Below are 24,610 nucleotides of genomic sequence, written 5' to 3'. Positions count from 1 at the left end.
ACTTTTTCTTCTCTTTCCCCTTTTCCCTCTTTTTTTCACCTCCAGAAAGATAACTTGGGTTGTTCTCATTGGGTTGCTTTAAACAAACTCATTCTCACCACTTGCAGTGGAAAGTTTCAGGCCACAGGGCAGTTGCCTGCCTAGCATGGTAGCAGCAGTACCTTTGACTCTACCCAACACATTAAAAGAAAGAAGAAACAAGGAAGAGCAAGCCATTAGGTTTAGATTTATTCCAAAGATTTTTAAGTAAACTTGCTTTCAGCCTTTTCCCTAAATAGAGTGGTACAGATAATGTGGCTAAGCTTCTGGCTTGTTAACCTGCCTAACCAGCTGAAGGTGCATGTTTCTTGCTCCTTCTTACTTTGTTTGTGTGGGCTTTGGCATTGGTTAGTACAGTGTTTTCTTAAGAAGAATGACCAAAATTGCAAAAATATTTCACATTTAATAAGTAATATATTATTTGATGTATTTTCATAATGGCTTTGTTTGTAACTTCAGCTTTGTTGACAAGCTGGTTTTATCTGGTGATAATTGTCATATTTTGACATTTGACTCTTTTTGTACTTAAGTAGCCCCAACTACGATAAATTTGAGTTAGTGGTTTTGGTTTTGTGTTTAGGCATTTAGGAAATCCTTTAGTAGTATCCAGTCTCTAGCTCAGTTTCTTTCCACTCCTGTCTCATGATAAACTACTGCTCTTCTACACTTTGGGTCCATTTCAGCTTGATGAGATCACTACCTTGCAATCCTTGGTCACTATTGCCTGGCCAGGCCCATCGTTGTTACGTGTGCGAATTGTGAATTATGAGTGCATGGCATACAAATTCAGGCTATATTAGTGTGCACTGTATAATGTGCAGCTGCAAGTTGTTGTGTCTGTATGAGCACGTTTAGATTTAAAATTATTTACCTCATGCTGATATTGAGGCCTGCTGCTGTTTGCCTGGAAGATTAAAACAGCCAGTAGCGTGAGAACCCCCCAACCCCCTCAGTCTCTCACACACACTAATTTTCAAAACACACACACATCGATACACAAACAATTTGGGCTTAAAACAAATAAAAAAGCAGATTTACACATTTGAACACTAAAGAAAATGGAGACAAAAACACGCAGTGCCTCCATTTCAATATAAAACCTCAAATGTATCTAATCCAATATGGACTTTGTTGTGCATTAAGGGATTTTTTTTTTTTTCATTTCTGTGGAGACTTTGTTCCTTGTCTGTTTCCTCCTCCCTGTTCCTGATCTGTTAAAGTAGTCAGGGAGCTGTTGAAGTTCAAAAAAACATACTGTTCAAAGGCTAATTTCCCAAAATACAAATAAGCAGGATTTCAAAAGCTGATTTCAAAGTTAACATTCCCTGTTTTGCTCAGATAAAGCCTGTACAGATTTTTTTCCCCACTACCGTCAGTCTATTTCTTTATTTAATAATTTTATCCAAACTGCAGATTTATTTTGCATACATTCCTGTTTGACTTTGTCCCTTTAACAGTGCTATTTTCAGTTCTTCAGTATAAGATTACACGAGCCACTCGCCTACTGCTGTATACTCCCATCCCTGTGCTGACAAATGGATCAGGATGTGTTCACCAGACTTCTGCGGGTGGTGTCTGGCATTGGGAAACTTGTAGCATATTCTTTGGTTTGTTGTGTGGGAAGAACCGCAGTGGATCAGGCTCAACTGTCCTGGGATTTGGAGAGTTTGGAGACTGGATCAACCAATTTATTCTAATCCCAGATTGTCAAATACTGCCATTTTGCCAAAAGTTGTGGGATCAAAGAGATAAAAAGCTTTTATTGTTCAAAAATCAGTCGGGCCTCACATGCACAACATAACATACAGTGACTGGTGGAATGAAACAACAAGGTTTTGACACCAGAAGCCCTGAAAACCTACTATTATCCCCAGATGCCAAGTCAGCAGACTAGTTGATGGATTTCTGAAAAGCTGCTGTGAGCTTTTTCTTTTAAACATTATCTTGTTGCCATGGTTTTGCACTAAGGTTTCACTGATTACCTTTTTGAATACCTTTGTGAAAGTTCCCACTTTCTAAAATTACAGGTCTCTCGAGGTCTGTGGAGGGTAGAATCACACAAGACACAAAGTACACCAAGTCCTTAAACCAGGAGGAAATGTGTATTATGTTAAATTTGAACCGTAATTAAAGTGAGGCAGCACATAACACATCAGAGGTGAGTATTATAAAAAATGTCTTTACTTGTGATGTGGCATCTAAACTCAATGCTGACTACCTTTTAGAACCTCTGATGCTGATGGGTGGGGTTTCGAACAGCAAAAGGAGACCTGCCCATTTCAGTTCTGGTTACATTTTTTTTCCTATTCCTATTCAAGCTTTAATGGATTTAGTTCCGTCTCTTATTCGCACTTTATTTCACCCTTTCTGTTGGTCTGTTAGAGAGACAGCTGAGCAGAGCCGATGATAACTGCCATTAGCATGTCTCTATTTGGGTGTTAATATGCAGTTTCTCTGGGATGGCATTTTGCACCGTGTTATTACCGCTGTCCAGATGTCACTGGAAGGGTTGGCTGGGCTGCGCGTATGCATGTGTGAGAGTGTGTTTCTCGGTCCCTCTTTCAGGCCCTCTTGCTTTTTCTCTCCCAGTCCACCTCTACAATCCCAGACTCGCATTTATGTTCCTCTTCCAATGTGATGAAAAGTATCCTTAGAGAGTTCCTATAATTTTAACTAATTTCACACAATGTCACAGCATCCATTTATTTGGCTTTATCTCTACTCCCCATTGTGCTCATGGAAGTGCAAATTTGGGCTTTTGGAGACTTCCTTTTCTTTATTGTGTCCCAGAAACTTTAAAGTCCTTATGTATTAAAAACAATTGTGTGTGGACTTTTTGTACAAATGTATGCATATATAGTTATATACATATATTTCATCTGCTTGTTCATATGACTTTATCATCATCTTTATATGCAGCTGTGATGTTGGTCTATTAGCAGATACTGTATTGTTCCCAGTAGTTTGGCTAATCTGTTCCCTAATTGCCTGGACAGACAGAGAGAGGTCCAAGCTCCATTTGGCCAGTCCATTTCACACAGGCCTGTTTCCCCATCATTTAGCAGGTGAAGCACATTACACATCTGCTAAAATGAGAGGAGGATGTCAGATCAGGAAAGGGTCCATACGAGTAGTGGCATTAGGAGAGTGGCTGAAAAATACAAATTTGTATAATGAACATTTATGGTATCAGAAACAGACTGTTGAAGATGTGTATCACAATTCAGCCCTTGCCAAACTCCCTCAAGTCCTTAGAATTGAGCATTTTTCCGTTTTCTGTTGCGTCAAGTTTAAGGACAAAATGTTCACTTGCTCCCTAATACATCCCAACTACTAGCAGGTGCCATAATGAAGAGATAATCAGTATTATTCACACCAGTTGTCAGTGGTCATAATGTTATGATCAGTGTATTTCTTCTAGAATATCTTGGTGTGAAGCGCCCAGTTACGATATTGGCTTTATATATTTTCATTATAGAGCTAGACCACACCAGCCTGGCAGTGTTTACAGTAAAATAATATCTAATCAGGAGCAATGCCTCTTCCAGAAATGATAACCTGGTTACTGAAAAAAATCCAAAAACCTTGTTGTGAAATATTTTACATAGGAACCATTTTTCTGCAGCTGCCATTTGTATCAGTGTTCAGAGGGAATAAGGGGCTTGTGTGTATGTCAACATGATAGGAAGTAAACATTAATTTTGTTTCCATTGGATGACCTGTAATGTTATCTATCTGCATGCTCTTCAAACACCGTTTTTGTAAAAACCTGCTTTTAAAAGATTCAACACAATCTCTGATATGGATGCTGCGCAGTACTTTTCAGTGACGGTGACAAGCTTTTACAAGCTGGTTAGAGAAAGTAGTCAAAAAGTGTGTTATACATTTCCCTTCCCTTTGAATTTCCCTTCAGACCAGGGAGTGCTGCCATTAGACACCCGTTGGTTGTTGTTGCACTCACTAGGTGTTTGAAACCTGGGGAGTGACTGAAAATTCATTTCTGAAAATTCATTTCTATTATTGGTGTTGCCTCCAAAGACAACGAATCGTTTATTACCACTTCATAACTTACCTCCAGAAATGTTAAAGTCTGTTTGATCAGTGATTTAAGGCCAGGATAAGGCATTTAGTAAATGTTCTTTTCACAAGGTAAAAAAAAGTTCCTGCTGTTTCATTTTCCTGAAAATTCAGAAGCTTACTTTGTGCTGTACAGTAGGTGTGCGCTTCTGTGCTTTTATACATGCTCTGCTATTACAAGCTTTGTCAAGTGTGGCATAATTATAGTACTAAAGTTACATGTTCCAGGTATTGAGGAAAAACATTTATAACAAAAGGCTTCATTGCAATCTTTGGCAGACAGAACTTTAACAAAGACGACGGGAATAATAATATCAAATTGCATTGTGGGAGGTGATGCTTTTTTATGCTTTTGAATCTTTATCTCTGTTTCAGTTTGGGCAATTTTCTCCCCAACACTTTAAAAAAAAAAATAAATGTTTAAAGACACATGGTCATGTTTTCGACCACCAGCAGCAGGTTTTCATTTTTGTACAGGGACGAACACCTAGGTTTTTCAAAACTTAAAACTAAAAAAATGAAAGACAGAAATTAATGTTGGGGGGGGAGGGGGATATTCGCAGATTCAAATGTGAAAGTCGCGGTGTTTCATATTTGTTTTTGTACATTTCAGGCCTCTATTCCAGGATAAAGGTAGACTTGAGTGGCTTCTTTGGAGACGCTTGTTAGCATTTCTTGTTGCCTGAAATATGTTTGTGTGAGCTGCTCATGTAAGGACATTTGAATGGAATAAGTATGTGTGTATGGGCAATGGGCCTGCCCTTCTCTCAGACAGAGCCCTGGGGCATTGAAATCTCCCGCTCTCTCGTTCATACTTGCTCTCTCCTCTCTCACTCTTTGACTGAAGACTTTGGGGAAGCATTCAGCTGCAGAGTACAGATTCAGCCTGGAGCTTATATTTAGCCAAGTCCCTCGCAGAGATGGCTGAGGATTCCCAGTAACAAATGATACCTCACACTTCAATGCAACAATTGCACTTACTATCCAAGGATGTATATTGGCGGTGGGGGGGGATAAAGAAGCAGGCATAGGGTAGTGCTCACGTGTGTGTTTGCCAGAGCATTCTTGATGCTGCAAAAAAAATTTACAAAGCCAGAAAGAAAGAAATGCCAACTAATCTCACTACCCGACACTCACAGCACAAAAGCTCATCTTGACTTTGGTTGGCATCCAGGTCATCTCTTCCTCTCCTTCTTTCCTCCCTCCATCTTTTATATGGTCTCGGCATGTCCGGCCTGATGTGAGAGGAAATATTGTAGAGGGCAGAGGCAGCCCAAACAATGAGAGATAGACAACCTCCCCTAATTTAATCTTAGAGCAGATGGTAAAACGTAACCTATGGCCTTGACAGATTGCTGTTTTGGTAAAGCCTTCCAGCAGTATCTGGAAAAAGTGGGAGAAGCAGATGGATGAGGTTGACAGGAAGTGAAATGGTGGAGGGTAGAATACAAAGATTGAAAAGAATTTCCAGTGGAATATCTGAGCAGGGAACGCTGAAGTGTGTGAATAAAAGCTAAAGCAACACCTAAGGACAATCTAATATCATTTAAAAAGTGGAGGCGCGAGTTAACCTGACAGATTTGAAGATCAACAATCGCAACCTCTCTGGGTCAAACGAGAGCAAGGGAAAACTCAAGAGAGAAATGTCAAAAGCGTGAAAAGACAATTAGGAGCTAAATCCCAACGAGCAGTACGAAGAGAGACGAGACGACGAGCGGGAAAAACAACTCAAAGCTGGATGATAAGCATGTTCGAGTTCTTCTGATCATTTGTCATCTGTGATGCAGACGATGGAACAAGTTGAATGAGTTTTAATTAGGTATGCCGCACGCGGGGTAAGCCTTAACCTGCACCGCTGCTTTTCTGGGGATAACTCAACGCAGTTCTCGTTTCACGGCGGAGCCTAAAAAAAGAACACGAGCAAAATAATCAAAAGTAGAATTAAAAATAGAAAGTCATGCTTTAACACACAATAGAGTGAGTAGAATGTATTTCGTTTTCTTTTGCCAATTTGATCCCCAAAAAACATTGTGCCAAACATGTTAAAATGGATGTAGTTTATATCATAAAACGAAAAGAAGATTGATATACATGTACTGATGAGATTAAAATACACTGCCTCTCAAAGGTTTGGCATTTACTTAAAAATGTCCTTGTTTTTTAAAATAAATAACTTTTCGTTATCTAAAACAATATGAAACTGAATAAAAGGGAATTTGTGCAGTCATCTGTTATACAATGGTATTAGAAATTATTTGAAATGTTTATGGATTATCTATGTAAGCACCCAGAGGCCCTTTTTTTCAGCAAACATTAAGCCAGTGTACAAGGGGATAGTCGTATTAGCTAATACTCTACAACTTTATCAACCTGTGTGGGATTTATTAGAAAATGCCTTACAGTTTCTTTTCTAAGAATAAAAGCCAACCCATGTGGGGATCTGAAAAAACAAACAAACAATTTCACAATTTATTGATTGATAGATACTTTACTGATCCTGCAAGGAAAACTGTTGTGTTGCACGAGCATGATAAAGAGTAAAAATAGTAGAGTTTACTATAATTAACACAGTTAAAATAAATAACTATACTGCTTTTACCACTGCTTTAGGTTCTTTCCCCGCAGTAGAGGTAAAATAAGGACTTCTTCTTAACAGCCAGTGAACTCATGAGAGAGCTGTTTTGTATATGTGGTAATCTAAATACATGCAAATGAAGCTGCACAGAACTGCTGGTGCTAATGAAGTGGTGTGTTGCTGTGGGAGGACGCCATTACCTCTGGCACTGTTTTGTGTATTGAGAAGGGCTTTAATCGGATCCTCTAGGGGCGCACGAGAAACACCAGTGGATAGGCCACTACAACTCCACACTTTGCTTTGCTAGTTGATTCATGTTGTTATCTCAACATTATGGTTGAAGAACTCTTGGGGGGGCTTTGCGAAGACTCAGGCAGACAATGATAACCACTTATTTCTGTAATAAACTAACACATGCTTTGTGCTAATTGAGTTCCAAATTGCTGTAAGCAAGTCTGAAAAAGGTTAAATTGGCTTTGCTAAAGTGGAGATTTGCTTTCGCAATCCGCTGCTGTGTTTCCTCGATTTTAAAGCAGCATTAGACTGAGACTGCGGCTTAAATCGATGCAAATTTTCATTAACTAAATAAGCATTATATGACCATTTTCGGTTTTTTAAGGTTCACACATTTTCACATCTCCTCAGCAATGTTTAAAATTTTCATGATCTCATCTTTACGTTTGACTTTGATAGCTTAATAGGAACAGGATGATATTTTTAAGGGGATATACTGAAATAAAATGAGAAGTAATTAATATTCTCAAATGCAAACTTCTGTCCCAATTAAAGAGATGCACATGAAACTGTTTTAATTCTATTAGGAGGGCACACAGGGTTCAGGCTTTGAGAAATAATGTTTTTATTTTCCTTTTCCTCACCCCCGGTTTTCATTGCCGTTTAAATCTAATAGGGTTTTAATTAGAACAAACAGAAGCAAATGATATCACTTCCTAATGTGAGTATGAATGTTGTCATTTACAAAATCACAGGGCATTTAAACTTCCATGTATGCAATCTGCTGGAGAATATATTTAGAAGAAGATTAACCTCTATGGGCCATAAGTTCCTACACATTTTCACCCAACCAGTATTATTCCTGGATTTAAGATATTTATTTCCTACCAGATTAACAGTCGTCAGCAATTAAGGTGGTAGTTTCCCTCATTAAAAAAAAAAAAGACGTCCGAGCTTCACTAATCTGTTTGGTATGGTTATGGTAACATGGTAAACAGCAAGGGTGACACATGAAACCAAGAAACGCGCCATAAAATTGAAGTTCCTCAGATAACCATTTGAGGCTGTGTTCAGAACAAAGTCAATCTCCACAGAATCCGAAATTTATTTTAAATAAAGAGTGAGGTTCAAAAACTATTTAAATCTCTGTAAAATGACTGTACTGCACAAGGATTTTTTTCTTTGTATCTCACTGTTAAAGCTCTTAAAGTCTTTCTTTCTTTCAGCAGTGCAGTTATAGATAAACTGAGCTAGCTAGCATTAGCTAACAACTAAGCTAATAATAAGAAAAGCACAAATCTAATATTTTAAAGCTTTAAAGTATGACTTTACATGATATGTGATATTGCATCTTTTATATATAGTGTATAGTTATTACAAAATGTCTTTTTTTACTTGTTTAAAGAAAAAAAGTTCAGTATCCTCCAAACACAACTCTGACCTTGTGGAAACATTCCTAGGATCTGATTTGGGACATCTGGGACTTTTTTCCTCAATATTGATTGAGAGACATGAGCAGGTGCACATGGCTGATCATATGTTACAGGGGATCATTCAAGAAATGTTTATGGATGACTGGTGTACTCCGGATCAATATGCCAGCCACACATTCCATTAGGCCAGTGATTAGCTGCAATAATGTCCAAGTAATGTATTGTTTAGGTTGATTTCGCTGACCCAACAACATATATCATTTTGGCAAGCTTCAATTTTCTATCATATCTTTAACAGCATCTTAAATAGAAAACCAGCCTTACAGAATATTTTCACTGTCTAGTCAGTTGAAAGAGGCTAGCTGAATTTTATTAAGCTGGTAATTCAACACCAGCCAGAGAACTGAAATGAGAAATAGAAATGGCAAGGCACAGTGAGACTTCACGTTTCATGAAGCCCTCACCTGTTTTGAGTTCACCCTCTAGGCTTGACCTCCGCACATTGACAGCAAGCTCCAAAAAACTTTCAGGAGCAGCTGAGGAAATTTGACATGCCCTCAGTTTTTGTCAAAAACGAGCTTTCACTATTGTCCATCAACCTGACCAGGTGTGAGTTAACTGAAATCACCAGCTGGTAAGACTCACTCCACTTACTTCTTCTTTTTTTAACTCTCTGGAAAAATAAATGTGATTGCAGTTGACAGAAAAAAGAAGTAGTTTTCAAACCTGGAACAATATTATTAATACTAATGACAACCCTGAGACAGGTGAGACTGGAACCACAAGGGTACTTGTTCAAATAAAGCTGTCAAAAGAGGTAAAACAGAGGGAAGAAAACGTAGTCTGTCCAGCAAAAATGTGAATGTTTAGAAGTGTGTGAGTCTGTGCTAGCAGATGACTGTAAAAGGCAATTCATGTTTTTGCTTTTATTTCTCGCCTTGACAAAACAGACACCACAAGTGATAATTGTATGTGCTACCAAATATATTTCAGGTAGTATACAAATCAGGGACTTAAGTCTTCCCAGTAGTCTTCATCATTCCAAGTTATTCCAAAATTAAATAAGAACATCCAAGTGATACTGTCAACTATGTACAGTATACAATTTGTTAACCCTTATATACTGTTAAATTTGACATATTACAAAATTTCTCAGCAGTAAACCTATCCTAAATGTCTAAATCTTTTAGCATGAAATCTGATGACTTTTCCTAAAATGATTCAAAAACACTAAAAGGAAACCATTTTTAAATGTATTACGGGTGTACAGGTGCTACATATTTAGGTAGATTGGGGCTGTTCCAGGTTAGAACCATCACTGTGGGTAAAGTCAGGGAGAACGATGAATTTAGGGGATGTTGAAACCATGAAACCATCCATTCTGTCCTTCAGAGTTCAGGAAGGGCCTTGATTCAGTCATGAAAACTGCCTGTGCTCCGACTACATATGTCGAGGTTCCCCTCAGAGACGTGCATCTGCTAGTCTTTGAAGCATCAGTGGGAAATCTCCAAACGTGAAACAGTAAAACAATAGGAATGACTATAAGTGGTGCACAAAAGGAACAGAGGTCACACAGAGGTCAGCCGGTGCCTTGACACGGACACGAGATCTGCACCTGCAAGCACAACTATCTGCTATGCAAGATATAATGTAAAAATAAATGAATTAGAATCCATTTATTCCGAGTGAACTGGCTGGTTGAACATGTCGCTATTGAGGTAAATGTAGTTGTGCATGTTTCTAGAGTGCAGGTTCTCTTTGTATTGGAGAAATATACTCAGAGAGGAAATTACAAACCTGTACCCATTTTACCATTTCATTCACTGACATAAAGAAAATTCTCTGGTTCTTTTGAGTTCAGAAATAGTAAAAATCTAATTAGATTGAAATGTTAAATGCATCTTTCAACCTCTCAACTCCTTCAAAAATGTCCATAAAACGTGTACATAACCTGAGTAAAGGATGAAATAGGAAGTCTTACAATAACAGCGTGATATTCAGCAACAATCCAGTGAAAGCAGGCATCATACAGGTACAACAGAGAAGAGAATGAACACATACAGCATGTATTCACTGCAGATCTAGAGTAAAAGTGATTTTCCATTTAATATTGTGTAAAAGAAGCACTTAAGTAAGTTGATAATTGTTAGCTTTGACATGCCGCCTACCACAATCTAATATGATGGAAAAACAACCCCTAGCTTTTTCTCTGATACCTGCTACATCCAATATATACAGGCTATTCAGTCAGCTGTTGAAAAGTCAATCTCGCTTTATTTTCTTTATGTCATCACTGCTGGTTTCTCAGTCTGAGGGATATCTGAGTCGAGGTTAGTGTGACATCAAGGCGCCTACATGACTGCAATGACACGGCAGCCATCCCGATGCCCCTCTTTTCTTCTTGCCTGCTAATATCCTGTGAAATCCAGCAAACTTAATTTGAGGGAAAGGAGCTGAACCTGAACTAAGCGGATTGAATTAATAAATGTATTTTCCATTTAACGGTTTGATTTCTCCAAAACCTGTTTACAGCCACAGAATGATCTGCCTTTAAGTAAGGTGCACGCCCAAATCTGCTTACAGTTGCCTAAATCTATTATCTGCGCTCCACCTTATGGCAACTCACTGGCTCAGTGTCTAATGTGCGTGTTTGTGTGTATTTGTGAATAAAGGCATGTGGGGGCGCGTGTGTGCCGCCATGATGCGTGAGTATTGTTATGCACATCTGAGGTTAACAGTACAGAATAAAGGGATGTTCACCCAAGATTTGCTTTTTCACAAGAGAGTGAATGCACTTTATTTGTAGGGAAACAGTGAAAGCACAGAAAAAGAGAAGCACAAGGTCTTGTACAGATGATCGCCATGATTTTTTTTTTCATTTAGCAGATTTACAGTAAATGGAAAAAACCTTCAGGACATTCAGTTTTTAATTTAATATTGGATGAATTTTATTCCACACTGTATGCATCACTGTGAAAGTCAAATCCTGCGATTACAGATTACACTGCTGCTGTAATAAAAGGGTAAAAAAAATTTTGAAAAGGTAATAAAAACAAAAGTTTCTTTGAACTTGTGAAACAGTTTAAAAAACACTTGGTCCTACTTATTATCTGGTGGTCATATCAATATTTTTAAACTAAGTGCATACTGAAGCCATGTCCTACTCAGTGTGGTTAGATAAGGATGTACTTTTGTGGCCTATTTAGGACATCATCAGGTCTTTCAATAAGAAAGCTAAAATCTAAATCAAGTCGTTCATTCATCGGAAGGTTGTGCTTCGATCCAGAGGTCCTCCAATTCAAAAATCAAAGTGTCCTTGAGTAATATACTGTCACCCATAGCACCCCTAGTATGTAACTGGTGAGTGTGTGAAAGCACAACCATTGTGTTTGTACAACAAGAAAGCCCTGTCAGGATGAATGAATTAGGATTGTACTGTCGAACACTTTGAGAAGTCAAGGAACACAAGAAGAGTCTATTTATGTGCATCTCAAGTTGAAATGCTGTCACTGAATTGTGACATTTACAAAAAAAGAAGAAAAAAACACATTTTATAAATTACTAACTATGAAACAACCCTTTATTCTTTAAAAACTTGATATCTCCAAGACTAACTTAAATGGGCTGGCTGTCAATTGAATTTCAATGATGTACACCAGGGATACCCAGCCTTTCTACAGTATAGACTGTAAAGCATTTAAATACACAAATAAAGTTAATAAGTTCTGGTTTTCCACCTACTCCAATTAAACCTGCTTATGAACTTGAATCTGACTCAATTCTCGCTTTTGTGTGTTTTCAGGGTCATTTGTATGTTTGTCAGCAAGTTTACTTAAGTACTGCCAAGCCAAGGTTTATAAAAAAATTCTGGTAGTGAGGTGTTGTTTGGAACCTGTTCTATGTTTGTATGATTTTTGTTGGATCTCTTTCATACTGATATATTTGGACACCAATGATTGGCTAGGGGTTGTCTGCTGAAACAAAGAGGCATACAGAGCTGTACCATAAACCTCCTTGCAACTGATTTGTTCACTGGTAGGTTGCCACAGTTGCCAGTAGTTTGTATGGAAGACACCCAATTGTCAGCAAATACTCACCATCTCACCAACTACCCACCTATTTTTTTAATGTTCCCTGTTTTTAGGTCCGGGATAACTATTTTGGGTATGTCTTAAAGCACCGTTGTTTGTACAACCTGTTTGGCCATTGGCCATCCGTTTGGCCTCTATGGAGGCCTCAAACTGAACCGAATTTGGGAGTGTTGATCCTTACTATGTGAATCTTGCTGCCTGTTATGGAGTCTTGATACCGTTGGCCTAAATATTATGCCCAGAATTATGCCCATCATCTTCCCAACTGCTGAATAGAGAAATATCTGAAGAAACGGTGTTAGTGAAAGCTTTTACAAACTTAACAAGAAATCCTAAAATGAAACTTGGCAGCTAAAATACATATTTAAACAGAACAGTGAAGCAAACAGAACAGTAATGTGTGCTTATCTTTAGAGGTTTTAAGGTTTCCTGCTCTGTTATTTTTAAGGTGGGGGGCTCTATAAAAGAAAATCAATTTGAGGCCTTTTCACTGTTTTGATTCTCTTAGGTAATTGAAACTGCATGGTCCAGAGCTTCTTTTAATATTAACTGAAGGTGCCCCGGATGATATAACTTCAGACAAAAAAAAAAGCTAATTTGGCTCAGTGCTTGAATTCGACTTTATTAATTTATCCTAGGTGAATGAGGACAAGTGATGAAGGCCAAGTCCACAAAGTGATACAGCTTGCTTGTTCATATTATATCTCACTATGAGAATAATTACCTCACTGCTCCGTCCATTCATCAGTCCAGAGATGGGACATGCAGTTGATGGTCTAAATTAGGAAAATAGTATTTAAATAGACAAAAGTTTGATGTGGTTTAACTTTTTCAAGAAAATTATTTAAAATGTAAACTGGTTCTGGATTTGTAGCAGGGAGTTCCTGGATTCCACTAAACTGGTTCTCTGGGAGTACGATATATTGGAAATCTGTCCACGATGGGTCATGTTCACTTGCTGCAAAAGTCTTCTTTTATGATGAAGCTGTGGACCGAAATGAGCAACATTTAACTGCTGACTGCTCAATTCACCAGGTAGCTGTCAACAAAAACGCTGCACAATCTATCTAGGCTCGATTTTGACCTATCCCTGACATTTTCAGACGCAGGCACTCTGAGTCAGTGTTATGCAGACACTGACTTCATGTGGGTTATTTGTCAGCAAAATGGGCATGCCATCAGCTTAAGGGTACTCTTAGACATGAACAACAAAAAAAAAAGTTATGATGTCTGAGATTGGTTGGACACAAAAGTATTTCTTCTAGCTGTGACCATTAAATGTCAACAGTACATTGTCTTACCAGAGTTGCCAGTATACCTGACGGTCTGCTGAATGTTTACTTGTGGCCTCACAAAACAGCAAGACAGACTGCAAGCGTGTGGGTGGATTGGAGATACAGTACCTCTAAAGGTTATTGAAGAATGGCAACAACAAAGTGACAAATCAACCAGGGAAAATTGAAGCAGCAGACAGCTTTCAGAGAGTGACAGCGGAAGGCAGAGCACTTTGTGAGTTCACACAGGAAACCTGCAGTATTTGCTCATGATGATGCAATTCGGCATAAAATGCCTTGCTTGGGGAGCGTGAACTGATTACTATTTTAGTATACGGTTACTGATTCTTGCAACATAACCAGATTTTTTTAATCGTCTTTTTTCCCCATCTTCCTTTGTGTCGACCTAAGATAGCTGGATCTCTCCTTTTGATTGAACTACAATTTGTTTTGAATCAAAACCAACATATTTTCACACATTCTCAGATGGTTTGCTGCAATTCATTGCACGTAACAGCTTTGTTAGGGCAAGGACGGGGTCAGATGGGGAATGCGTTTCACAAAAGCCTTTTAATGCTTTTTACATTGAAAATTTGTTTGAATTTAAATGCAGGGACTGTCCCACAAATGAGATAACTAGTCTGCTTAGAGGCTTATTAATCAAAAATGCTCACAATTCATTTCCACTGACAGAAAATACTTTAATTTGGACGAGTACTGCCTTTTCAAAGACACTGCTGGTTTCATGCAAATCCATAGTCATTAACACTGTTAAAGCTTTATTTAATCTCCTTTTTTAAGCTTTTCTGTTTCATGAATAAGTTTTGATTTTCTTCATTACTGCCTGCCCCGCACAGAAATGGGTAGTTTAAGTATATTCTGGTCAGTGATGACACTTGTGCCACTGTCTCTGTAAGTGATGGCTTAGCGATAGCTTTCATTTCTCTTACAGCATAACAAGAAATGCACATAAAGATCATTTATCTGCAGAATGCTGCACATTCCTCTAAAGATTACTCTGTGTGTATTCCAAAATTTTAAAGCATGTTTCTTTAAAAGCTACATGTATTTCATGCCGTTAATTGAAGTTTCACGAGGTCACCGCCAGACTGGAAGTCGCTTGTTTACAAGAGCTTCAGGCAAAAAGATTGAACTACTTACAGTTTTGCCCTGGCCTCACTGGGAGATGGTTTCTGTTGCTTTTGAAAGAGACTGAAATGGTTTAAATGGAAAATTGAACAAAAGTGACTCAGCAGCTGAGCTGCTTCAAGTCAAGATTCTCTTGCAGTGTGGGCTAATACTAAGCATGTCTGAAATCTAAGAAGACTTTTAAAGCCCCAGAAAGACTGTGTGTGTGTGTGTGTGTGTGTGTGTGTGTGTGTGTGTGTGTGTGTGTGTGTGTGTGTGTGTGGACTTTCACAGTCACTTTGGTCTACTAGTGTCTATGAATGTGTGAGAAACAACATCAAACCACTCATCAGAAAATATTTATCTTACAACTTAATTCATCAACTGCACAGCCTATTCATTTTGACTTGGATCCATTTAACTTGAAGGTATTTAGTAATTGTGAGCAGAAGATTAATTAATAAGATATCACAACCTTACCATTTTAGACAATTTAACAACTGCTAGGAATTCAACATCAGCCTGCTCTTATATTTAATGAGCCTTCTAATTAACTGAGATGATAGCATACACCACATTGTGACTGTGTCATGTTTTGCCCAGCAGTGCAAACTTATTTGTTTCCGTTCTTATTTATTTATTTAGCTGTGCACATATTTTCCTCCCAGGAGAGATATGTGAAACCTTTGCTGGATCCCCATGTCTGCCTCTCCCAGAGGATATGGCAGGCTTCTAATGTTTTGAAGTTTTATCTGATTAAGAAAATGAATTTCAAGCTGTGTTTCTCAACACCATTGGAAATTGGCTGTCATAGTTTCACAGTAATTGCAGTTAAACAGTGTTAAAAATGGATTAGTAATCAAAAACAGTTAGATTATTTTTTTGTTTTTTGGGGGTTTTTTTCTTGGTGGATTGGTGAGAACTCGCTTGTCTAAGCAATACAGTCATCGTTGGAAAAGAAAAATTCTAAGGGAAAATACTGATGTGCAAGTAGCAGTTACTTATAATTAATTTGTACATATTCAACAAAGTTATGGATGAAAAATGTGATAACGCTACTCAAAGACTTTAGTTTTTCATGATAAAAGAGCTTGGCAAATAGTAAAATAACTATAAAAGAATAGTCAGATTTTACAAATCAGCACGCAAAACTTATTTTGCATGTTTACTAAAAAATAGTTACAAAAAAAACAAGAAAGATGTGACAGAAGTCCTTTATAGGCTATGTAGACTTGGAGATACCATATTAGTGCCTTGCTAAATAGTTCCATACTCGCTAATTTTAATGACACTTTGTATTAATGATGTACCTAGTGGTGAGTGTTTCACTTTCACCAAACAAGTAAAAGATGTCTGGTGCCAAGGGAAGATGTTAATCTCTTTGGAGTTGTGCCAGGACCTTTTGAGGCTGCCCCCTTGTGACAAAGTTAGCAGCTGAAAGTAGCTTTTATGAAGGATCTATACAAATGTTAATATATTACAAATGAAGGCAGTTAACACCGTAATCGTTATACATAATACACAGGTTGTGCAATTCTACTGTGTTTGAAAGTCAGTATTTGATATGATTACCTATATTCTTCAACACAGTCTGAACTCTCTTAGGCAGCTTTCTTATCACATCTTTAAGTAGTTTTCAGGAAAAAAGAAAAAAAAAACACTGAAAATGGTCAGGTACAAGGACTGGACTGAAAATAAATGAAAAAGGAGGCAATGTCCCAAGAAAAACTGGAAGTCCTAAAGCAAGCCTGAGGAACTACTGGTCTGGAGCAATACCCTCTCTTCTACCTTTTTCACTGATTGGGAGCTAAATATAAAGAAATGAGAGGTGGCTCGAGACTGTTGCACTACGAGACTAATGCACATATAATTCAATTATGTCCTCTGTTGACATTAGTTGTTGGTTTACATCTTTTGACTTATTTGTGATACCCTACTAAGTCATGATGTACTGAATAGAGGACATCCTTGGCTTTCAATTGAAATCTCATGTATTTGAGTGGCTTCTTTTAGCTCCAAAGAGGCAGGAAATCACAAAAACATTTCAATGGGAAGATTATTTTTTCATCGGTTTGCAGGCACCGTCTATTGATTTATTAATCAAAAGAATGACTGTAGGCATCTGTTTATGTTTATTAAGATCCCCATTAGCTGAAGTAATGCATCAGCTATTCTTCCTGGGGTCGCAAATCTTTAGATTTTAGCAATGTATTATAAGATAGACACATATATACAATGTAACATTTGGACAAGACAAACCAAACATATACACAATAAACAACAGCTCCATATAACACAATTTAGGCCTTGCATCAGGGTAAGCGTTGATAATATAACATTTGCACAACGTGAGATTAATTTACCATCATTATGACAGCACACACACAACATTTCAAATTCATGTTACCATTTTTAACAATGATCAAAAGTCAGACCAAATAAATATCATTTTAGATGGTTTTTTTTAATCCAGTTTTTATGGTTTCTTGTATTATCTGTATTGGTAAAAAAAAATACATTCTTCCATTGCCATGTACAAACCTGTTCTTTTGATTGAATTGGTTCTTGCTTTGGATAATAAAAATCTTCTTCCTCTAGCTTGTCTAGTACAGTATCCATGTCTATCCATACTGAAATACAATTTTTTTTACAAAATGATTTTTGTATTTGTAACAATAATATTTCTAATAAGTACAAGTAAAGAATAAAGCTATCTATCTTTAACAATTAACCAATTAATAAATGTATGCATTCTTACAATCTTTGTTCTATATCCACAACAAATTCACTGTCCAAAGTTACACCCAGGAGCCTGGTCTCATAGACCTGGTTAACAGGTGCAACATTAGTAGAAACCCAACGATTAATTGTAATTCAACATTTAGATCTAGCTTTAACTCTTTTTCAGTGTTAGCTGTTATATATAAAGTTAAATCATCCACATACATAGACATAGTTGCCTCATTGAGGACAAATGGTATGCTGTAACCATATCATACAACAGTGGTCCAAGACAGGTTCCTCGGGGCACTCCACATTTTACAACACTTATGTCTGAAAATGTTCCATTTAAAACTACTGTTTGTTTCCTTTCACTCAAATAATTCCTCATCAGCAATCAGGCAAACTTATAAAAACCATAACGTTATAATTCCTTTGATAGTATTTCATGATCCATTATATCAAAAGCCACTGTAAAATCCAGGAATACTGCTCCAATTATTTTCTTCTCTTCTATCCTTCTCAACCAATCATCAGTCATTTGAGTTAAAGCAGTAGCTGTAGAATACCCTTTTCTATAAGGTAACAAATCAAGCTTTTAATGAAGAATAAAAGGTATAAAATTTATAAAACATTTATTGAAATGATTTGCGATATCAACTGGCTTAAAATTTGACCTTCTGTCTCTATATAGAAAGGCATGTCTTTTTTCTTTTTGCCCATTAAGTCCATTAATACATTCTATAACTTTTTTGACATTTTTTTTTGCATTTTTAATCTTCTTTTCATAATATAATTTCTTTTTTTCCCCTAGTTAACCCAGTAAGAAAATTCCTTAATTTACAATATACCTGCCAATCTGGCAGGTATATTTATAACCAGATTTTCTGGCTATTAATTTTGCCTGATTGCGCTCTGCCCTATGGGCCTTCAATTCCCTGTCCAACCACGGTGTTCTAACATTTTTAACAGTAAACATTCTTAATGGTGCATGCTTTTCCACCACTGGCATAAATAACACTTCAAACTTTGCTAGTGCATTTTCTGGATGCATTTCAGATAAAATTTCTCACCAACATGTTTTCTGAACATCATCTACAAATTTATCCAAATTAAAATCTCTATAACATCTCTTAAGGATGACATTTGGTCAATTTTTTGTGCCCCTTTTGTTTTTCTTACTGTACTACTGCAGTTAAATTGTGATGGCTACATCCTGTTGGCATAGTCCTTTAGTGCTACCATTTGGACAAACTATGCTGTCTATGATCCATCTTATTTAAGTTCTGTCAAATAAGTCGGAAATAAGCCTTATGCCATGCGTACATATGGTAAGTTCATTGTTAACCAGCTATAGCTAATATTGAACAGCAGGTACATAGGTTGTTTGTGATGATTCTGTAATGCGCAATCACAAAAGTACTCAAAAAGAGAGAAACTGTATACTGAGAACCACAGGAAGGAGGACCAATAAATTCAAAACCAAAACCAAACATCATAGAATATTTAGTCTAAATCAGCAAGACAAAGGCTTGTCATCCTCTTCCACTGTCTGTGTTACAGATATCAGATATCCTCTTTCATGTGGATCTTAATTTGACATGCAGCACCTACCTAACTGCTGTTCTATACCAGGGCAGCAATTCAGTTAAGCATCTAAAGGATATCTGCAATCATCTCTTGATACTCCATCTAATGCATCCCTGCTTTTTCTCTATCTCCCTCACCTCTTGCTTAGTGCTTCCTTTTTTCCATACCCCATCCTCCAATTTCTTTTAACCTCATGTTTCTATCTTCCATCCAGCACTCTCACCACATTCTTTCCACACCATAAAGTTTCCTCTTCGCATTTCCTCTATTCCCTCTCTTCTACCTCAACTTATTTCTACGTTTTGTCTTTTACCTTCTATCACCCTAACCTACTTTCCTCATCCATCTGTTCCTGACACGTTGTCCTTTCAGATCTGTGTGGTGGTTTTTTGAGTAGTATGTTCATCTGTAGAGTTGGGTATTCTCTGAGTGTTTTTGTATGTGCACTAGGCTAACTGAATGCCAATTTGCTCCAATGCAACATACCAGCATTTTTTAATTTAGCTCTTTCCTTTCAACGCGTTCCTTCATTTGACCACCCTGTGCCCTTAATGATGAGTTTTAACAGCTCAATACATATCAATAAAAATGTGGTTTGATGACCATTAGAATAGGTTCCAGGTTTTTCTAAGAGTAGGCAGAGATCACCATCACTAACTTCTGATGCACACTCCATTATTTTATTCTGAAAGGAGGCCTGAAATATGACAGAAACTGTTCAGTTTAGAAAAGAGAAACAAAGGTAGGCATAGGAGGTATCCAAGAGCAAAGGAGTTCCTATCGGAAAAATCCCCCCTAACACCTTTTTTTTCCAGTTACTTAATATTGTGGTATAACCATGAAGAGATCAGTGATTTGTGGAAAAGGTTTGGTAAAATTGCACTTTGTCAGAGTGAAGTATCTCAATGATGAACAGTCACTGCACACATGCTCACAGCTGGCTAATAAGACTAATATATTTTTTCCAATTTGGCAGATGAAAACTGGATTGTAGCTCATAGTGAACCTTACTGCAGTTGGACAGCAACATAGTTTGTGTTATTAGTTAACAACAGGGGAAGAATCTGAATATTTCCTTCTTTTACAAAGACTTCATCTCTCTCATTCATACCTAAGGAGTTGGACATGGTGTGATGGGCGATTATTGTTTTGGTTTCAAAGCATCAGAATCAACTGTGTCCTCTTAACTAAGAGAGCAGAAGTGGTGAGTCAGCAACAGTGGTTAGGATAGGAAAGCTAATTTATCCAACATTAAAGAGATCTATGTGCCTTCATAGAAAGCAGCAGGAACGACACTTGTATCAGTATTAGAGATGGACCGATCCGATATTACGTATCGGTATCGGTCCGATACTGACCTAAATTACTGGATCGGATATCGTAGAAAAATAAAAAATGTAATCCGATCCATTAAATATCACGAAAGCACCTCACAAAACTTGCAACACGCCGTAACTCGCCTCAGAACGTTAGCACGTCGGAGCAGTATGCATCACGTGATAGAGCGGCTGTGGCATGCGGGACCTGTTGGTGGTCTGGATAGCATGTGGAGCTTCGCTAGCAACCCGGCATTTCATCTCCGACAAAGTTATCCCCGAGAGAAGTAAAGCAAGTGTGTAAGTCCATCTCTGAATGTTTGTAAAGCATTCCTGCGTTAAGCTTAACAAGCGACTGCCTCTTCTTGCTGCTACTTCAATCATGAAACTGCTTAATGATCAGCTGATCGGCTTTTCTGTCGCGAGTCCGTCTGTCTTGTTTGTTTTTGGCCCACTTTGCACCAGAAAGAGGAAACCAGCGGCTGAACAACAGCAGAACGTTTAAGCTTGATAAGCTGTTGTTAGAATTTATTTAATATTACTTTCTACTCGAGGATCTTTTTCTACGTAGCTGACGCTGGTAACTGTGCAGGGGCGGATCTAGCAAAGTTTAGCCAGGGGGGCTGACAGGGCATGAACAGGGAAAAGGGGCACAAAGACATACTTTTCTTTCTTATTCTCATTTAAAATGTCTCGCTTTTAATAAATAATTATCTGACACCCAAAGTTTTAATTTGATGTAAAATGAATAGAAGTCAATTACTGTATATAGTGACTATTAAGTGTAATATATATACCCTAGTAAGCTATAGTACTTTTTCCTTTGGGAAGGTACCATCTGTGCAGTCTGCAATTTTGTTGAAGAAAGATGTTGAATCTATTTAATATTTCTTGAAAAATAATTGATTTCTGTGCATTTTTTTTTCACACTGCATCAAATTAAGGTTGATTACGTCGATTAAGCATCATGAGGTGGAGCGTGAGGGGTGGTTCCCTATTTTTTATTTATTTATTTTTGTTGTTGCTGGGAGTTGGAACCCTATTAGTTAGGTTGCTTAATATTTACGCTAAGTACTCTTTAAAATACCAGAATAGGGAGGATGGTGCAGGTTTAAGTTTATTAGATTGATCAGTATTGCTGAACTATGAAATATTTTTTTTGCATACAGGTATAACAGAATAGCTTTAGTGTAGTTGTTGTTTTAAACTTGAGTATGAACTTATACAAAATGCAGCAAGATATTTAAAAAACAGTTTTGTTGATTAAAAAACACTATATCGGATTCATATCGGTATCGGCAGATATCCAAAGTTATGATGTCGGTATCGGTATCGGACATAAAAAAGTGGTATCGTGCCATCTCTATATACGAGGTTCCAATGACAGATCTGCTGAATTGCATGTGGTGTGAGGATTATGTGTGAATATAATCTAAGGAGCTTGGAAAGAAAAGCGTCTGGACTTCTTTAAGTTGCTTGAAGACGTTTCACCTCTCATCTGAGAAGCTTCTTCAGTTCCAAGAGTCAAATGGTGGAGAGTCCCAGATTTAAACCCAGTGGGAGTTTCCCCCCAAAGAGGGACAAAGGACCCCCTGGTGATCCTCTACCTAATCACATGAGCCAAGGTGTGAAAACGGGTGTGGGTCACAATCAGCCAGGGTTTCGGGTGAGCTCATTTTGAAACCTGGCCCTACCCTATCATGTGATTTCCTGAGGTCAGATGGCCCAGGGTGTTAAGGCGTCTGGGAAGGGAACTCAAAACTGGATTATAGATGGCAGACACCGCCTCTGTTCAAAGATGGTCACTCACAGTGGACATAGATGGCTTCTTTCACTCCTCTTTCAAACCATCTGTCCTCTCTGTCCAAAATGTGAACATTGGCATCCTCAAAAGAGTGACCTTTATCCTTAAGATGCAGATGGACTGCTGAGTCTTGTCCTGTGGAGGTGGCTCTTCTGTGTTGTGCCATGCACTTGTGAAATGGCTGTTTGGTCTCTCCACTGTAGAGGTCTGGGCATTCCTCGCTGCACTGTACAGCATACACCACATTGTTAAGTTTGTGTTTTGCAGTTTTGTCTTTCGGGTGAACCAGTTTTTGTCTGAGCGTGTTGCTGGGTCTGAAATGCACTGGGATGTCGTGCTTGGAGAAAACTCTCCTCAGTTTCTCAGATACACCGGCTCCATAGGGGATGACAATGTTGTTGCTTCTGTCTTTCTTATCCTCCCTCGCTTGTGTCTGATCTCAGGAAATCACATGATAGGGTGGGGCCAGGTTTCATAATGAGGTCACCCGAAACCCGACTGATTGTGACCCACACCCGTTTTCACGCCTTGGCTCATGTGATTAGGTAGAGGATCATCAGGGGGTCCTTTGTCCCTCTGTGGGGGGATACTCCCACTGGGTTTAAATCTGGGACTCTCCACCATTTGACCTTAGAACTGAAGAAGCTTCTCGGATGAGAGGTGAAACGTCTTCAAGCAACTCAAAGAAGTCCAGACACTTTTCTTTCCAAGCTCCTTAGACTATGATGATCTGGATGACTGAGAACCTTCACAGACATGTGTGAACATAGTTTATCATAAATGATCTGGCAACCTAGGCAATGGCAGACACGCATTCAAAATTAATGGCATTTGCTTAAAATAAGGTTTCATAAAAATTGTTGGGGTTTCACAGGAAAGATCAGTAGGGTACAGAGAGATGGCCATGAAACATGCCAAAGCTCTGGAAAATCAACATCTTGGCTGATTAGAAATGAATCTCAAAGTATGCCACAGTGAATTATTCACCACATCCCTGTTTGATTTTGCTTTTGCTGATAACTCATGCTGTACTTGATGGATGATTCTTTCTAAACTACAATTTGAACTGTGGTTGCTTCAGATATTGCTTCTGACAGTTCTTTTTTAAATCTAGTCTTCTACCTTCACTTTTATCATGCTCAAATAAAAATGTCATTTTCTAGCTGTAATTCCATACTAGAGTTTCTTGCCACCCTAAAATGGTGATTTAGCTATGTAGATGTATAATTTACTTAGTATTCTTTGACTTTTACTTTTAGAACGAGACAACATTTATCATAAAAGCAAAAAAGATTCTGCATAATGAAGATAGGGGAATTATTTGAAACAAGTTTTCATTCAGTGTCACTTTTTGGAGAGCTGCAGTCAATCATCTGTGCCTGAGACTCCATTTGTAAAGTGACGACGAATCAACCCTGCTTCTATATTCAAGCCAATTAAGGCTGTTGTCTTGTATTGTTTATTACCACTGTTCCCTTGCAGCACATTCTTAAGCACAGTTTTTAAGACCTTAAAATGCAACTACAGTATCACAGCTCACAGTTTGATAGACACAAAATATTTGAAAACTTCAGAAAAGAATCACTCTGAGGCTAACCTTGGTTAACTAGAGTTCATTTACTCTGGCCCGAATCAGTTGATGAGTTTGTAAAATTTAGCTTTAAGCTTTTCCCCTGTGATACGGTTTCTTTTCACACAGAGAAAAGTCCAAGTGAACTCCAAGTAAACCAAATGCATCATTACAAAATATGTGACAATGTTCAGTCTGCTTATTGGCCATATGTGTCTGGGGCATGACCAACAAAGGGGTTTGGATCAAGTTTGCACTATTAACGGACATCTCTGGAGTTCATTCGAAACTTCACTGAGACTAGCTCCTCCAAAGGGTCTCAGTCTGGTTGTTTTGGTTCACACCAAAGTCCGATTACTCTTTTCACACTCTATTTTTGCACAAATGACCTGCAACAAAGGGAAAAGGAACCAGAGTTAGAATGGAATAACTCTTCGAAGCAAGTGTTTTCACTGTGTTTTAACAGCAAGTCATCCAAACCATGCAGCAGCGTATTAATCACTAGCCTCATATTGTGAGTGGATCATCTCAGGTGTTGTCTTGGCTCAAGTTTGATCTATTTTCAGTGTCTTTTTCGTGCCGTATAATTAAATATAATTTAAAATAATAATGTATTGAGAGCAAAAAAATAACATTCATCCTCTGTCTTAACCCTCCGGCGGTTTAAGTCAAAAAAAGGGACTTGTTTGACTTTGGGTCCCTTTTTTTGACTTAAACCGCTGGAGGGTTAAATGTACTAATGTGTTCATGTTATCCTA

The 24,610-nt window shown here is 37.9% G+C and overlaps 1 long non-coding RNA gene across 3 annotated transcripts in view; it reads right to left on the bottom strand.

The window, feature by feature from the left end:
• The window catches only part of LOC146674989 (uncharacterized), a 132,874-nt gene that overhangs the window by 97,711 nt on the left and 10,553 nt on the right, over positions 1-24,610 (bottom strand). For 2 of the 3 annotated variants that reach the window (XR_014909793.1, XR_014909794.1), the window contains one exon: positions 16,975-24,241. The exons of the other annotated variant lie outside the window; for it this stretch is intronic. This is a non-coding gene — a long non-coding RNA (uncharacterized LOC146674989). Of the gene's footprint in view, positions 1-16,974; positions 24,242-24,610 lie in introns of those variants that run through there. 3 annotated transcript variants of the gene reach the window in all.

This window comes from Rhamphochromis longiceps, linkage group LG3 (assembly GCF_057381845.1).
Source record: "Rhamphochromis longiceps isolate RC_006_pf linkage group LG3, R_longiceps_female_GT1.1, whole genome shotgun sequence".
In the NCBI taxonomy this organism is placed as follows: Eukaryota; Metazoa; Chordata; class Actinopteri; order Cichliformes; family Cichlidae; genus Rhamphochromis; species Rhamphochromis longiceps.
This window is presented reverse-complemented; position numbering and strand designations above follow the sequence as displayed.